Below are 15,589 nucleotides of genomic sequence, written 5' to 3' on the forward strand. Positions count from 1 at the left end.
GCACTCTTAGCAAGGATCAAGTTATAGAACCAGCAAGGGAGGCATGGCAAACAGATATAATGGAGGATTACTGTAAATCAGCTGTAAACAAGGAAAAAATTATGATGCTTGTGGAAAATGGATTAAACTGGAGATCATCCTGTTAAACTAAGCCAGTCCCAGAAGACAAATAAATACCTGTGGGGTGTTGGGAGGAGGATGTGAAAAATAGAAAATCCTTTAGGGAGAGGATGGGAATCAGAGTGGAATTGAGTGGGAAATGAAAGATTAATATCTCCAAAGCGCTGCAGGCACAAGTTTGGAAATGTAATAGTAGTGCCCATTATTTTATCATTCATATATATATATATATATATATATATATATATATATACACACACATACACACACATATATATGTACTTAGACACATTAGGAATACGCTAAGGAAAAAACCAAAATGAACTGAATTCAAATATTTATTGAATATTTATATATTTGTTGAATTTTGAAGGATAGGCAAAACCAGACAAGTCTCAGTCTGTACATGTAGATAAGATAAAAATGGGGCCAGGGATCTAGCTCAGTGGTAGAGGACATCTAGGCATGCCTCGGACCCTGAGCTTGATTCCCAGCACCAATGAATCGATGAGTAAATGAATGAAAATAATTTTTTGTTTGTTCTTCAAGACAGGGTTTCTCTGTGTAACAGCACTGACTGTCCTAAAACCACCCATAACCAAGAGATTTTTAAAAAAAAAGGAAGAAACAAACATGGTGGTCATTAGATTAAGCTTGGGTAGCAAAGTACCTGAGTTAGGAAGATGTAAAGAAAAGGGACACAGAGAGGCCAGTTTTGAGAAAATTGTGAATTGAAAAGCTAACAGAGACGATAGGTCATGGATGTGATGAAGTAAAGTGGGCTCGGAGTCAGTGTTAGAAAACTGAATGGCTTTCTTGAGAGACTGGAGTTGGGAGAGCAGCTTTGGGTGTGTTGAGTTGGACATGCAATGGGAAGTCTCCACAAGACAGTTTTAAACAGCGTTGATTTCCATAGCCTAAGAAAACTGCCCAGGATTCTTTGGCAGCATAAGAGATATTCAGTAGCCATGTAGTTGGTATATTAAGGCCGTAAGAGAATAAAAGGTCTAGAAACGGAGTCTTGACAACGCTCATTTTATAACAAGTAAATTGAACTTGTCAGAATAAGATCCCAGGGAGTTGTTGGTCACATCTTACAGACTCCTTAAATGTAAATTCCCTAAATCCATCACGCTCATTTTTCTTCTAAATTTATTGTTAGCATATGTATGCTCTGTTTTCCCCATCTTGCTATTAGTTGAAAGAGTAACAGGTCATCACAAGTGGCAAATGATGGGAAGTTTGTTAACTGCCTTTTTTTTTTAAAAAAAAAAAAACCTACTGTTAATTGAACTCAGTTCTTTATGTGTGCCAGACAGACATCCTACCATCCAGCTACAGCCTGCACCCATCACTGTTATTTTCAATTGTGTTTAATTTCGGGAAATGTTGAAGCACCACCAAGACAGCTTTGATGACTCTGGATCCCAAAACAACTGGTCTTATATGTGATGTTTGTTTTTAGAATACTTAAGTGTTTTTTTAAATTAAATTTGTTGACAATTTCATGCATCTATAGTGAATTGCTTATTCTTTATTCTATTTTTATAAAATCTATTAAGAATATAATTGCATCACTTTCCCCCTTCCATTTCTTCCCTTCAGACCCTCCTAGTCTCCCCCATCCCCTTCCATGTTCCATCCTCAAGTCCATAGCCTATGCTCACCCCCCTTCTCTGACCTCTCTCCCGTCCTTGTTAGCTCCCTTCTTCCCTACAGATCGCCTGCTTTTCTTTTACATCCCTGTTTTATTTTGTTTTGTGACCCTCTGCTTTTAACCAAGATGTTCTGAGTGTCTGAAACCATCCATTGGAGCCTCGTGGGCTGTTCTACAACTGAAAGCAATGACTGCCCCTCCCCTAGAACCTATCAGTTGCCAGTAGTTTATCAGGGAGGGGAGGGACCACATGAGCCCCTCCCCATCACGACTGCCTGTTTGACAGGCTAGACCGGCGGAGGTCCAGTGTAGACAGCTTACAAGGTCCAGTGTAGACAGCTTATGCTGCTATGTGACCATGCTTTGCAGTAATGTGCTCAGAGGATAGCATTTCGCATCTCTTCTTCCCTGTTTATTGGCCCTTACATTCCGTCCTCCCTTCCCCTGAGCAGTCCCATAGAGCGGGTGGTAAAAATGTCCTGTTCAGGGCTGAGCATTGTTCTGTCATTTGTTCTAAGCATGCTAAACACCCATGAAGTGTCCCATTTGTCGCCATGTTTGCTGTGTCAAGAGCTGGAGGGGCCAGGTTTGTTTTAGAACTTATTTTTGAATTAAGACTAGAGACTTGGACCAATCTTCAAAATTCGTATTTGGAAGTTTTTAACGTTCAGTGGTGGAGGATGAGAACAAAATACCACACATCTTCATCTAGGGAGATAGATTTGTCCATGTGAATTTTATAGTAAAATAAATCCAACCTGTTTCAGATTAATTTACACTGCACCCATAAAAATGATTGTGTGGAATTTATATGGTGTCCATACAGATTCCTTTGGGACAGTCTTTAATTCTTAGTTAGCCTCCTCTATCACTCCCTTTCCTACCCTGATAGAGATGGAGACCAATAATGTGGGAGGAGAAAGGCTGGGCTTTGTTTGATTTGAATGTCTGGATTTAAAAGGAAAATAAAGGTGTTCCTTAAAAGAAAAAATAAAACTTGCAATCTCAATAGTTTAAATGTATTTACAACTCAAAAAATATTTAGTGTGTGTGTGCACGTGCTCATGTGTGTGTGCATGGTAGTGCACAGATGTGACACACGTAAAGACCAAAATTCTGTTGATGTATTCCCAGAACTACGGTGGTCTGCAGAGGTGCTTCCTTGTCACGGCGCTTCAAAGGAAAGAACAAGGTTTCTAGTAACGGCAAACCTTTGAAATGAATGGCCTCTGCTAGGTGCAGCAGCAGCCTGCTCTGTTTATAGCTGGTGCTAACAAATATGCCCCGTACCTTCCCTTCCAGAGGAACAAAATGCGGGTCATTTCGAAGGCATTTGGCACAGCAGTCAAGCAGGGCCAACAAGCTTCCCCCTTTATCAAAATATATTCATTCCAGTTTTCAAATTGCTGTTTTTGAGTCCTAAATCTCTACCCGCACTAATTTCTGTGGGTCAGACTCTGACCCTGATTGGAGCAAAATCTGGAGTCAGATATTCACAGCGGAACGCTTCCACCTCCCCGCGTGTCAGAAGCCATATTGCTGCAAATGCCTCACACACCTAGGAGTGCGGCTTGTGGAACTGATGAGGTGAGGGCGCTGCACAGCGGCGCGGGCCCGGTAATCACAGGACTGAGGAAACACATACATCATCTGCCACATAGGTTGGCATTTCAAGTAAAAAACCTTCACACTGTGTAAGGTGTTGGACAAATGATGGCCATATGCGTGTTTGTCTGCGTGCAGATGGCTCTGTGTTCCCAGAGAGGAGAAAGCTGAGCTCGGCTCTTTTTGCAGACAGTTTAATATTGGTGACACAGTTTATGTCCTCTGCAAAAACAATAATGGAACGGAAGGTGACATAAATTATTTGCAAATCGTTTGACATATGCAGGGCATTGTCCTTGCAATAATCACCATCAGTCTGTCAGTTGAAGATATGAACCATGCCACTGCCATTTTATATCACTGTGTTAAAGCTTTCAGACGCCATGATTTTACAGATTTGTTCTTCGGAGATCCACGGCAACACCAATCACAGTGGATTGTGTTTAGGCATGTACTGTATCATGCACATTGCTTAATAAAAACAAAAGCACACATTCCATGCGATGGGGGTCTTGAGGCAGTCTCTTCCATTTCCTGTCTCTGTGAGGTGGTGCCCAGATTAACCCCCTCTCCCCCATCGATACCATCACTCAACTTCAGTTCATTTTTCAGGTCAGCGAGGTTATTTATGGGAATGTTAACTTCCTATTTACCAAGCTCTCCAGAATGTACGGAATTGAAAATGGTCCATCGCAAGATATTTCTTAACTCTACTTTTTAATAAATTCGCAAAGTTAGTGTGCAAGTATCCGATGATGATGTCATAACCTCCGTTTAGTTTCGTATATGGCATCACTGCGTTCGTTCTCAGCCTACGACTGTAACTGTGAATAGTGGTTAGACAGCAGACTGTGTCGTCCCTGTTTCTGTTGTATGAACTTAATGCCATATGGCATGTTTTACTTATTGAGCGGTTGATGCCAATTGGTGTTGAGAACTGCATTTTACAGTGTAACCATACGGAGCAAATGTTTGAAGTGCATCTGAGCCATTGCTGTATCGCATATATTTGAACCAGTTGATAAATGACCTTTGGAGAGAGTTTCTCAATTTCCCAGAGTTTATAAGAAAACTATAAATTCTAAAACATGGCATTCAGAGCGCAAGTACAAAATTTTCAAGAGAAATATGATTTGTTTTATTTGGCAAAGTTACTTCCACTCTGTTATGTCAACAAAGCTGCATCTGCTGTCTCTCATTACATGGCCCTTAAAAAAGATTTATTGCATTTCCATCTTTGAAATAATATTTATTCGTATGGCAGGTAGCCACAGTCAGTATGCTATCGTAATTCTCGCCATCCTGATAAGTGCACGGAGACATGCATTTACAGACAAATTATTTTAACCTATCTTAAACGGTGCACTTAAATGATACATCAGGGGATTTGACGTTGAGTTTAGATGATTTTGGAAAAATCTTTACAGTAGCATTAAATTGGGATACTTAGCACTCAGGAAAAAGTTAAACCAAAACTTTAAGCTTGATGAAGATGCCAATACAATCAAACATTATACTGAAAGGACAGAATTTTTATTTCTTCCATCAAACTTAACAGAATCATTGTTTGGTGAGTGGCTGCCAGTTTGCTGGCTGCAGGGCTGCGCTTCTGAGTGTACCCTTCTAGTGAGCTTGTCCAGCGGATGCCCGGCAAACGCCTCCAATCCCACAAACCCCTTCTAAACATGTCCTTGCGTTATGTCCCCCAACTCAGTGATCTTACCACCTACTCCACTGTTCCTTTCTGGCCTGGAACCTTCATGCTCGTTTCTGTTATGAAACATTTATGACACTGTCAGTTCTTTTCCATTTTCCATTGCTAGGTCTTGGAGACCATGTTGGGTACCAGATGCTCAGTCAGTACTTTGTAGCGACTTGTTCTTCATCTCAGCGTTGTCCTCTGATATCAACGGTGGCCGTGAAGTCACCACCTCATCTTCATTCCCCTGCTCCCTCCCTGCTTCAGACCCTATCATCCCTCTCTAGTACTGAATAGCCCTTCCTCCCAGAAGGAGGTGCCTGTTTTCCCCAGCCCAGTTGAGCACTTGCTTCCTCAAGGTCTAAGTGTTTCTTCTTCCTGCTCCAGGGGACTCCTGGGCATCTCAAATGTCCTTATTTTTTTCTCACCAGCAGGAATTGCCAAATATTATTTTCATACTATCAGTTGTGGGGATTTTCTTTTTAATTTTAGTTGTGATTCTTTTTTGTTTGAGACAGGGTCCCTCTGTGTAGCCCTGACTTACAAGGTCAGGCTGGCCTTGAACTTACAGACAACTACTTGCTTCTGCCTCGCACGTGCTGGGATTAAAGGTGTGTGCCACTCTGTTCCACTGTTAGTTGTAATCTTAAAACTGTGGCTTTCATAAACTCTGACCTCTTAACATCTTCTTGTAAGTCTCACGTGTTTAGGTCTAGATTTCTCTTTTTCTGTCAATTGTTTACACATAGTAAATACTTTAAAAACTATTATGAAAAGAAGTCAGCATACCCAACCATACAGAGGGTGGTATAATGAGTTAGTTCCCTGCCCTCGTCACCACCTGGCTTCAGCAATAATGTCTCTGATGACAATCTTACTTCTTCAAGACAACTATTCCTCTTTGTTTTGAATAAGATATGAGATAACAAACATCATATTCAAATAAAGAATGTACTTAACAAATCTCTTAAAGCCTTAAGAAATACCATCACGATGGCAAAATTGCCTTACTCTCTTTCAATATATAATCAAAGTTCAGGTTTCTTGGTTGTCTCATAACTATAGTTTTGAAATTGTATTTGTTCAGGCTGAGTGTGGTGGCACATACTTTTAATCCCACCTTTTGAGAGGCAGAGGAGGCAGATCTCTTTTAGTTTAGGGCAAGCTTGTTCTACATATTGAGCTTCAAGATAACTAGAGTTATATAGAGAGACTGTGGGTCAAGAAAGGAAGGAAGGAAAGAAGGAAGAAAAGAAGGAAGGAAGGAAGGAAGGAAGGAAGGAAGAAAGAAAGAAAGGAAGGATTGATTTATATTTGTTCAAATAAAATCCAAATAAGGTCCATACTGTTCTATTGGACTGATTTCTCTTAAGTTTTGAGAACATTTTTTTAAATTGGAATTTAGTTGTTGGGATGGTAGGCCTGTGTCCTGTGCCTTTTCTGCAGTTTGGACCCACCAATGGTGTCTTTTTTCCATTAATTTAATAATTTTCAATTAGTGAATTGATTTTATCACATCCTTCAAAGGTACATTCTTTCCATGAGTTAATTTTCCACATTATTACCAAGAATGCATGAATTAAGAAGTGTTTTGGGACTGGGCAGTGGTGGTGCACACCTTTAATCCTAGCACTAGGGAGACAGAGGCAGGAGGATCTCTGTGAGTTCAAGGCCAGCCTGGTCTACAAAGTGATTTCTAGGACAACCAGGGCTGTTACACAGAGAAACCCTGTCTCAAAGTGATTTTGGTTCAGTCCTTGTTTTTACCATCCCCAAGAGAATCAGAATTGTCCCACTTTTGGCCAGGAAGAGTTTCTTCAGTGTAGTTTCTGAGTCTTTTTGACTGAGTGATATTTGGTAACCTTTATTATGGCCATTCTTGCTTATTTCTTTCCCCAGACCTGGCATGTGGTCCCTGAAAGGCTGTGGGTCTTTTTAGTGGGAGATGCTGCGTTCAGGAAGGTCTGGACTTGACCTAACTAGGGGTGGTGAGAGAAGGAAGAAAGGACAGACAGATGCACATCTCGAAGAAGCTGGGGCCAGGTGGGCTTGGGCTGCGTGCTCTTGGATGGGGTGCTGCCAACTATAGAACTATAGAACTTCAGTATGTTTACTGCACACAGCACTGGGGAGGGGCAGCTGGTCTGAGAAGTAGATGTGTGGGGGCAAGCAGTCCCGGGGGTGAACACGCAGGGAGAGGAAGCTGTAGTTGCTTTGCACGGCTTTGCACACGTGGTCAATTATTCCAAACAGTGGAACCTGCTTGCACATGCTGTCAGTGTGCACACTCACGCCGAGCCTGACCTGTATAGCAGAGGCTTTGCTACTCCTATGGGTCTCGGGCCTTAGTCCTTGGCACGGCCATGCCCGATCAATGACACACACTCACTCAGGACTTCACCTGGTCTTTGCACATTCCCTCAGGGCTTCCTCAGCTCTCCACTGGGAAATGGCACTTAGAGGTCCTGGTTCAGATGCTCATTGCTGCTGAGATTTGCCACCATTTCTAGGTATAACGTCATGTTTACACCAACAAACACGAACATTTGCAGAGAAATACCACTTGTGTCCGCGTCCTAAACACAACTCCCCAGACCCTGTTTCCCTCCTTCTCTGCATTCGACCATAGAAAAAATGTTCTTCCAGGGGAAGTTGTATGCATTTCTACAGATCCATCTAAGTCTGTGTTGATATTAGCAGGGTGCCTGTTTCCGCATGGCCTCCACAACAAAATACGCTTTCTAACTTGGGTTTCTTAAACTTTCCACTCAAGACTCCTTTCACTCAAGAAACATTTATTGACCCCAGACAGAGAGGCGTGTAAAGTAGGAAGGTACACAGAGCAAACATTTACTCACAATTAATCATAAGGAAAATCATTTTCAACCAATATTTTAATATACATATACATTTGATAATAAATCATGAAGTTTTATTTATTAAAAGATTTACTTATTAAAGATGAAGGTAAATTTGCATATTAATGAGATTATCTGCTTGTTTATCTCTCCACAAAGAAATCTTGCCTGGATATTTGGTGCTACATTCTATGTACTAGCGAAATGCAGAACATCTTCAATCTTTCCCAGGTTTGATCTATGTATTGATTTGATAATCAATGTCCAGAACTCCACTTTGCATAGATATGTTGTACAATATGCTAGAAGCATGTTTAGGGGCATTTCAGAAACTATTGGAAATTCTGCTGCAATCCCAAGTGATATGAGATTCCCCTCTGTATGCCGTAAATACCATTGGTTAATAAAGAAACTGTCTTGGGCCTGCGCAGGGAATAGAGATAGGTGGGGAAAACTAAACTGAATGCTGGGAGAAAGAAGGAGGAGGTAGTGAGAAGCCATGTAGCCCAGCTGGAGACAGACGCTGGAACTTTAGCTGGTAAGCCACAGCCTCATGATGATACACAGATTAATAAAAATGAGTTAAATTAATATGTAAGAGTTAGCCAATAAGAAGCTAGAGCTAATGGGCTAAGCAGTGATTTAAATAATATGGTTTAAATAATATAGTTTCTGTGTGATTATTTTAGATCTGAGCAGCCAGGAACTAACTAGCAGCCTTCTTACAACACCCAAGTCAAAATTAAGTCTTTTCTCTAAATGAAACACATCAGCAACACAAACAGCATTTTAAAATTTAAGCTTCCTAATATAATACAGTCCTAAGACAGATTGACTCGGTCGGTACACATGAGGAATGGCGTTAGGAAACTATTAAAGGCACTCTCCTTAGTTTAACCTAGTGACTGTATAGGGAGTTTTGGGTGTTGGTGTTGGTGTTTTCTGGTCTGGTGTGGTGCGTGGTACCGAGTGCTCACTCCATGTGTTCACAAAGTCTACAGTGATGTCTCCTGGTGCAGTCCAGCACTGCCCAAACCCTGTGACCTCTTGTACTTCGGAATCTGAATTGATTTTTTGGTTGTTGCCCCTTCAGAAACCCTTACTGGTCCCCCAATTTCTGTGATTCTCACACTCAGTGAAATGACCCCATGTGGGTTTTGGAAACTGAGCTCTAGTGATTTGATTTTTATTTATCTCATAGATAAGAAATAATACATCAATTTAATTTTAGGAATAAATTTTATTGCTGTGTAAATTACACTTAATAAATGTAAATTTGAAATGTACAATATTCAGGCTCATAGAAATATATACAACTGTGTGACTGTCACCCAAATCAACACATACAGTGTTTCCATAATCCCTCTGTGTCTTTACAAAAGGCATGCAATAAGCCCGCGAGAGAGGCCCCATGTCAACTCCAGTGTAAACATGCAAAGGGAAGCCCCAATGAAGCACTATACTCACAGGAGACGATGGAAATGCTGAACGAGTGCACTTGGGTGATTTGAAACTCATAGCTCATTGGCGACTTTCATTGTTGTCTAACTGAAAGAAAAAGTTGTGTTTTATCTTTGTTAAATTTTCTAAGTATTTCAAGTGGGAAGATGAGTCTCACTGTCAGAAGCAAGAAACCTTTTTCTCACTTCCTTTACTGTGAGTTTGGACATCTCACATGGCTCAGGACAATTAGCCTTTTGTTTGTTAGCCCGCTTTTCTATGATCTTACGGGACCCCCCCCCCACTTCCTTTCCCTGTTTCTCTTCCTCTATATATGTGCTTGCATGGATACATACTATGTGTCCACATAATTTATAAACACATGCTTATGGATGTGTGTAAAAATCAGAATATTAACTCTATGAAATAAGTTGCTAATTTCCTGCTGTGTTTGTGTCTTTGTTTTCAGATATAAACACTTAATAACTGCAACCACCCAAAGTGTGGAGGAAGCCATCCATTTTCATCTAGTTCTTGTGTATTTTCATTTAGAGAAGAGTTCATTGAAATCGTTTACTTGGTGCATATTCTATATGCGCTATGACGGACGCATCAAGGTTTAGCTTTCTGGCATATAACTCTCCGGGTAACCTAATGCTTCTTATTAAAAAGTCAATTTTCTCTCACTGATTTAAATATTTATTAAATACTAAATTTGAAATATTTATTAAATACAAAATTTCTTCCATGCAGTTGAGTTTAATTCAGGCTTTCTTAATAGCTTTATTGTTCCGCTCATTAGGGTACCAAAACCCTGCTCTTTGATATTTGCGACTTTGTTTGTTAGCTCTTTGTTTTCCTGGCTGTTATTGGTTCATTTGTTATTTCAAGTTAACTTCATCAGCAACCTGTTACCTGTAGACAAGGGTGGGAAATGAGTGGGAGGCACTTGCTACTTGGCAGATAGGGATCTATAGAGAAAAGTCCCATCTGAGGAGCATTTTGAAGGTTAATTTTTTGAAGCAGGTGTTGCACGGAGGGGTAATTGGGATAAAGGTCATTTGAGAAGCGGGAACTTGAGAAATGAACCTTGATATTTAGCTTAGCAAGTGAGAAAAACCCAGATAGCAGAAGTTGGAAAGTAACAATCAAAGTAATAGCATACCTTATTGTTTCTGCACTAGCCTAACTCTGTGTGTCCCCATGCAGTTTCTAAAGAAACTGACCTGTTTTGATTTCTGCATTTCTCATCACATAAAACGGCAGGATTGTCTGCCGCCCTTCAAAGACAAGACCCATCTGGCCTATGTGCACAGAATGACTAGCCTCTGGCAGTGATGGCCTGCTGTAAGCCACCTGCTCTTGGACTAGTCAGGGGAAAGTGCTGGGAGAATCACTAAGCCTTGGCAGAGTCTGAGCCTTTGGAATCGATCAGGCCTGGGTTCGAATCTTAGCATTCCTGCTTCCTAGCTGGGGAAGCTTGCGGAAGTGGGTTTCCGCGTTTGTAGGAAGCACCCTAGTGCTTACCTCATAGCTGTTGGGCTGCTGAACTAGTAAGCCCCAGTGTCTCCTCATCTGCTTCGTCTCTTGTTAAGGCGTTGGTGCCACCCTTCTCTGTAGACTACCAACAATGCGTCCTGGAACCGGCATCTTGGCTTTCTCAGCACTGCACAGGCAAAGTAAATTACATTTAATTTGTATGTCGTTCTATTTGGAGTTAGAATATTACAGAGAAAGAAAAGTGTTTATTTCTTTGAAAGAATGGTATTTGTAACCAGTCTGGGGAAGGGAGCAGCTGGGACCCTTTCTCCTTTTGAGGGGGGAGTTTGCTGGAAAAGTCAAATCAATCCTGGAAGATCCGTGGTCTTCCTGAGTGCAGAGAAAAACCTCAGCCAGGTGGAGACCTTCGAGCTGGAGTCTCAAGCCATGTCAGAGGCCCATCTCAGTTTTCTGGGATTCAGACGATATAAGCCCTTTACTTCAAATTGATGTGTGAAATGCAAGCTAAAACGTTAACACGTTTTCTTACGCAGCCTGTGAATCTTTGCCAAGCAGGGCCTCTTGGCTCATTCCTGGCACCTGCTGTGTGTCAGTATGACCAGGCAGACCATGAGGAAAGCAGCTCAGGTGAAGTCCTTTTGCTTCCAGATAATAAGCACGGGGTGGGGGCGGGGAGTCGGGGAAGAGTGGGGTAATGTCTAATTTAAAGAATTTAAGTTTCAGATTTTCTTAGAAGCAGTTGCTGAGTGCCTGATGTATGATAGGAAATAATAAGATTCTGTGAATAATAATTTTAAAAAAGCAACCCTCAGAATACACAAGAAATGTCATAGGTATAAATAGACAATTTCCTCAGAGACAGCCATGCGTTTTGAAATAAATTATGTGGATATGATCTTGAGTTATGTTGGACTTTCACTATAAACTAACTAAAAAAAATGCTTAGTCAGAGACGTTCTGTGCCTTTGTGTGTGCCTATTTATGAAAATAGTCCGTGTTAAGGCCAAAATATTTGTAGTTTTATGATTACCTTCAAAAAAGTAAAATGAACGCGGTATTGCGTGTCTTTCTGAGATGTACCCTTTTGTGGGGGGCGAAACTCTAAAACTTATGCCGACATATCAAACCACACACAACAAATGTGACACCCCCAAATCTGCCCTTGTCAGTCTAGGGCCTCAGCAGCAGCGTCTTTTCTCCGTTTGCTAGACAGATGTGTGGATCTCTTTCCCGTCAGTGCAGTTCCGTTAGAAAGGCACACAAGTTCCCACAGGGGTGACCTTGCCGCTTTGCAGAGGCTGCACCAAAATGCAATGGTTTTGCATTTCTGTTAACCCAAGGGAATTTAGCAAAGGTAAATGCATAACCTCATATGTAGGATCCACCATGGAGCCACTGAGGCTTTCTCTGTGGGCGGGACCTACTGCTGTCTCCAGGTGACTGCAAATAGATAAATTAGCTGAAATCCAGTTTCTTTGAAGTCGGGTGTAGACAGCAGGTGAGAGCTGATAGTATGTCTGGATTGCAAGAAGCCCAGTCCAACCTGAATTTCAGATAAATAATAAATAATAATGTATTTTAATATAAGCATGTCCCAGATATTACACAAATGTACTAACTCAAAATTATACAACCATACATATGAAATTCGTATTTAACTGATATTCTGTGTATTTCTGTTTAAAATCTTTTTTTGTTTTGTTGAGATAAGATTTCTCTGTGTAACAGTTCTGGCTGTCCTGGACTTCACTTTGTAGACCAGGCTGACCTTGAACTCACAGAGATCCACAAACGTCTGCCTACACAAGTGCTGGGATTAAAGGCGTGTGCCACCACCGCCCAGCTATAATTCTTTTCTTATTGAAAACAATTTGTATTTTGAAAATTAAGTCGTTGAGAATTTCATACTGTGTGTTTTTAGTCATAGTCTTCCCAATTTCATCTAACTCCCAGAGTAAAATAGAAATTTTATTACAGAAAAATTAAAACACACACACACACATACACGACTCAGTGACTCAGTGGTTAAGAGCATTGGCTGCTCTTCCAGAGAACCCTGGTTAAATTCCCAGCACCCACATGGCAGCTCACAACTGTTTGTAACTCCAGTTTCAGGAGATCTGACACCTTCATAAAGTTGTTTTTTTTTTTAAAAAAAGTCAAAAGTGACATTATTTTATGTAAAGTGGAATAGTTAAATCAAACTAATTAGCATATCCCCTAATCTCAATATTTTTGTTAAGAAAATTGAGCTTTTAAAACAGTTGAGCTACATACTCTAAAAATACCACCCCTACCAGTCTGAAGATGTTCTTGTGTTATTTGCTCAATTTGGGAGACCTAGTTGGGGTCTTTGAAGGGTAACTTTTAAATGCTGCTCATGTTTAATTATCTGTGAAGTTTAGTAAGAAAGTGTGTCTAAAGTTAGTCCAAACCCGGATATCCCCCTTCGCTGTTGTAGTCATTGTTCTGTAGGTTAGGAGCTTTGCCCGCTCTTACCTGTGCAGCTTTAGGACCCTCAGGACAATTAAATAAGATGAATTGTTCTGAGAATGAACCCTCTCCCCAGGCTCTTGGCCGTTCTCTCGCCCACAGTCCAAACGAGGTTCATCTCACCTCCGCCTTCTGTTTTCCGGCTCAGTTAAAATCCTGGCACTCCATGTCACCTCCAACAGGTCACAATTGGAGCCCATTCCACGGCCAAATTCAATACTTGGCTTTTGTTAAATATTTCACAACTACTGAGTTTTTATGCGCAGAGGTTCCTTTTATTGAATCTTGATGTCCGATTCTGTCTCCATCAAAGGAATTGAATTCACTCATACAAAGATTCAATTTGAAACTTGTTATAAAGACTTCTCTCCCTGCTGTCTGGGTAGCCAGGGCCACCAGGAACGGTATTGTTCTCCTGCGTTGCTCATTGTAACGAGCATATAAGCCAGATCTTTAGATCTAGCACAAGTCTAAATGAAAGGAGCATTTCAGCTCTATTCAGTGGATTGAAGAGAAAATAGAGAATTAACAATTGATGTGTGTCTAGGGTCCACAAGCATGCCAGATGCACAAGAATGTTATGTCATAATTTGCTTTGAAAAGGGGTCTTATAATACAAAATGTTAAACACTCGTCAAGTAAGGGCACTCACGATATGTCTGCACAGAAGTGTCTCCATTTAGGGATGGCTTCTTTCCCACATATGAACAAAGAGTTCAAAGAAGTCACTGGTCCTTAGTAAGCTGATTCTGGTCTGGTTCAGATCACCGGTAACTTTTGTCTGATGAATTTGTTTAGTCTGTGTTTTTTTGTTTTTTGTTTTTCCCCACAAGAGGATCTTTCTTGGTTATCTCTTACATTCAGACATTTTACTCCCAGCTATTTCTGATGGTAGATGTTACTGGGTGACAAAATCACCGTCTGTCATCTGAGTAGTTTCTGGTCTTTTCTTTGATTTTTGTTGAAGGTTTTCATAGTGGTGGAGCTACCAAAAAGCAAGATATAAAATTTTCCTCAGACTACTAAAAAATCATATCCTGGTTTTTAACCTTAGGGGTTTTGTATGGGCTCAAGAGACAGTTATGCTTCTAATATAGTTAAGTGAGCTCTTACTTGGACCACATCCACTAATTATAAACCATTGAAATGCAAGTGGATTTTTGAAGTTTCTGTGCGCCATAGTCATTAAGCTACATAAGCTTTCCAGATGTTGGCTAACTTATGCAGATCCCAGGAAAAGCATTTTCCTTCTTTGGAACTTACAATGGTTCCTAGGACGCTGAAAACCCATAATTTTATTGATTCTGACTTTAAGTATTTCAAATGTCACCGCACTGAAATTTAGTAAGACAATTTCTGCTCTCTAGATGGGTTTTTGAAAGTTCTCTGACGGTCTTTTAGATGCTATCTAAAATGGTCCTGCGAATGGGGAAATCTATTGTTTGACAAGTAGGTGGGAATTATACCTTTTATGGGAGGCTGCCTGAGTGAGTTAAAGATGCAACCAGAATGCAAGTCTCAGGCCCTTCCTCTGGCTGTTTCTGACGGAGTGAGTCTAGGGAGGAAAGAGGACTGGTAGACATTTGGTGGGGGGAAAGAGGGCAGGGGACGGTAAGAGCTAGAACTACCATGTGGCATCTCCCTTAATTGCTCATGCATCAACAAATGATTTCTAAACTATTTTGATTTTTTTAAGAACTTGAGACAGAGTCTGGCACTGAACTTCTGATCTTCCTACACCGGCCTTCTGAGTGCTGTGATTATAGATGTGTATGTCACCATGCCAATGCCTCACGGGTGCCCACAGAAGTGAACTCATTCCACCTTGACCAAAGGTCAGAGGATTCAGGCCTATTCTTACTCCTTCAAGGTTACAACAGGAGATTTGACCCAAGGTGTGGCTACCTACAGGATGCTTGGCCTAGGGTGTGGGTTGCTGTAGTCCCACCTGAACAACAGAATGCTTTTTTTTTAAGTTTTAAAATTGGTTTTTATGTCAAATCACATCACATTTTTTTGTCCAAACTGTAGAAAATATATATAAGAAACTTTGACATGGTTATATAATATAATTGTATCCTCATATAAATAATTAGTTATTAGACACTAAATATTTTCTATTCTTGGCTTTACAACAGAATACTTAACTCGGGACACAGTTACTTGATGTTTTGGGTATTGAAGAGATAATTACTTTGCTCCTTGTTTGTAGCGTGG

Source organism: Myodes glareolus, chromosome 21 (genome assembly GCF_982192425.1).
Source record: "Myodes glareolus chromosome 21, mMyoGla1.1, whole genome shotgun sequence".
NCBI classification, from domain to species: domain Eukaryota; kingdom Metazoa; phylum Chordata; class Mammalia; order Rodentia; family Cricetidae; genus Myodes; species Myodes glareolus.